The sequence below is a fragment of the Quercus suber genome, unplaced genomic scaffold (genome assembly GCF_002906115.3).
Source record: "Quercus suber isolate HL8 unplaced genomic scaffold, Cork oak 2.0 scaffold_31, whole genome shotgun sequence".
NCBI classification, from domain to species: Eukaryota; Viridiplantae; Streptophyta; class Magnoliopsida; order Fagales; family Fagaceae; genus Quercus; species Quercus suber.
The window spans coordinates 967,120-970,156 of NW_027069496.1; the positions used below are offsets into that span (position 1 = coordinate 967,120).

The 3,037-nt window shown below is 40.0% G+C and overlaps 1 pseudogene; it reads right to left on the minus strand.

Annotated features, from left to right (window-relative positions):
• Positions 1 to 213: 213 nt before the first annotated feature.
• On the minus strand, positions 214 to 2,573 carry LOC111991584 (protein NODULATION SIGNALING PATHWAY 2-like; annotated as a pseudogene).
• Positions 2,574 to 3,037: the final 464 nt, after the last annotated feature.

Consider the following 3,037-nt stretch of genomic DNA (forward strand, 5'->3'; position numbering starts at 1 on the left):
GGACAATTAAGTAAAAACATAATAGTGATAGCAACTGCTATGTAATGTTTTTTTTTTTTTTTTGATGAGAACTGCTATGTAATGTAACTCTCGGAACATGGTATAACATTAATATGTCAGTTAACCAATATTCTTTTTTTGCTGCATTGGCTTAAAAAATCTTACACAATTACAGACCGGATAAAAAAAAAAAGACTCTTGCGTGGCTTCCCCTTAGCTATGGTTTGTCCAGGTTGAAATTCTCACTATTGTATTTCGTTTCCATTCTAAGACCATCTCATTTCCAATCTGTCCCTCAATCTTTATCCCATATTTATTTTTCTCTTCGTCCACCATTTCTCTTGCTTCCATGAATATTTCTTTGCTCAGTCGCCTACCCACCAACCTGAGTCCCGCCTCAAGATGACAACCTCCCCTTATCTCCTTCCATCTTTGGAAAAAAGCAAGAGAAGAGATACAAGGTGCCACAAAGAGGCAATCCAGGGCTATTCTTGCTTCTGTAAAATGATGTGGAAATTTCATTTCCAAAGATTCTAACAAGGCTTGATAATGCGCCAATTATCCCTCAAAGAATGACCCAAAATCTGAGCAATTTTTCAGTTTTTCACAAGCGTCTCCATCACCAAAGGTTATAATACCTTTGTGAATAGTACTACAATTGGTAGAATTAGCTATCGATTCCTTAGCCACCCTTAGAAAATCCGTGACAAGGCTTCTACTTCTCCCCCTCCCCATGCGTGGAAGCCCAACCATGCAATTATTTGGTAGAATTAGCTATCGATTCCTTAGCCACCCTTAGAAAATCCGTGACAAGGCTTCTACTTCTCCCCCTCCCCATGCGTGGAAGCCCAACCATGCAATTAAAGGCCAACCATTCTCTCCTTCCACCCCTTTTCTTCTTTAGTTCACTTACTAAATCATCAATTGCCATCTCTTCCACTTTCAACTTTAGGCCGAAGCCCTTGCTTGATCATAGAGCTGCCTTTTTGTCTCCTCAAACCTCCACAATGCAGCACCATTCAGGGATGGCAATTTTTCCCTGCACCACTTAACCCGCCCCTCCCCGTTTCACCCTGCACGAGTTTTCCCCGCCCCGCAAAGGTGGTGGGGTGGAGATGGGGCAAGATTTTAGCCCCGCACCATGGGGTAGGGCGGGGATGAGTTTAGACTTTTTAAACCCGCCCCGCCCCATCCCCGCCCTACCCCGCGTTGTTAAGGGTTATAATTGTAAATTTTTTATACCCTAAAACCCTATTATTTAAACAAACATATCAATATTAGCTTATTTATTTTACCTACTGTGGTTTTCTGTTTCTATTTTGTTATGTGTTATACTATGAGATTTTTTTTCATGATTGTCTTGTTAAACACTTTGATATATTATTCAATTTTTTCTAAAAATTGATTTGATTTGATGGGATAACTTTAGTTGTAATTTCAAGTATATTTTTATTAATGAAATAGGTTTCATTAAAATAATTGTACTAGTTGTAGGGCGAATTAACAAAAAGTAGAGTTTTACGAGGTGGGGCGGGGCTTCGTGGGGCCCCAAGGGGTGGGGATGGGGTGAGAAAGTTCTCCCCGTCATGCGGGGCGGGGCAAGGATGGGGCATGACAAAACCATGCGGGGCGGGGATGAAGACCCCATCTTCTGGCCCCGCCCCGCCCCATTGCCATCCCTAGCACCATTACAATCCTCCTCTTTCTATCTCATTAATGTCAATTTTAATGTTTTGTGTTGGTGTGCAATGGCCTCAATCATTGGAGGCCATTGAACACCTTCTCCCATGTCAAAGTCCACTATGTGTATTGTCTCTGCATCATCTGGAATAACTTCAAGAATCGCAGAGTTTGCAGCAAAGTGAGCAAACTTCCCATCAGGTAAGGCTTGGTAGAGTGCCTGAAATGCAGCCCCGAAGTTCTTCAAGGACTCTTCTTTTAAATTCTCAACTTGATTAATCTCACTGTCTTGAGGTAAATAGAAAGCAAGGCGCTCCAATGTTTTGCCAACTGAGCTACCTTTCTCACTGATGCGTCTCAATATAACTTGCCCAAGCTCTCTTTGATCCTTCTCCAAGGCTTCCCCATAAGCCTTAAGTAGATGAAAAAGGCCCAATTGGTTATCTATTTCCATGTCTTCTCCTAGCAATGATAGAGATGATTGAACAGACACTACATCTGTTAATACTGATTCAGAATTCATGGACTGGCTAGGACTGAAACTACCTTCTCCTTCACTAGGCAAGGGTTGCAAAGGGAAAATTCCTCCATTAAAATAAGGGTCTTGTCCAGGGAACAAAATTCCACTCCTGTGGGAAAATGTCTTCCAAACCTCCATACATACTCTCTATCTCATTATTCAAAAAGATTTGCTAGGAAACATCATAAATGGGACATGGGATTGAAGAAAATTCAGGGTTAGGACCATTTGGAGTGAAGGAAGCTCCGAATTGTCCTCTGTTGTGGTGAAGAGTGTAGGGAACTGATCAAAGTCACAGAAATCAACAAGAGCATCCATGTTGAAGTCATGGTGTTCAATCTGGTCAAAGATTGAATCCATGGTTAACTCAGGCTGAAACATCTTTTTGATGGTTTCTACAGGCTAATTAAGGAAACTTTGTGTTGGGAGTAGTTTAGCTTTATGGCAAGCCTAAACATATAAATGTGTGTATATATATATATATATATATAGAAGTTGAACAATGTATAGACTATAGATAGGTTAATATAAAATAATTGGTGAAAACAGAATATAAAAAGGTACCAAATGGTCCTAACCCTGTACTTTTCTTTTTAATAATTTATAACCAATCACTCTCACCCGTGCACAGAGTTTAATTCCGGCAAGGTTCCCATCTGATCTCTAATCCTTTTCTTGGCAGCTTCTTGGTTGGAGCTGGCTTATGTTGCATCATGCATACAATCACTATTTTCAGCCATATCTTATTCAAGAGATTCATTGAATAAATTAAACTTTCATGTAATTTCATTGTAATTACCTTTCATTCCCTAAAAATTTAACATTAAATGAATATAT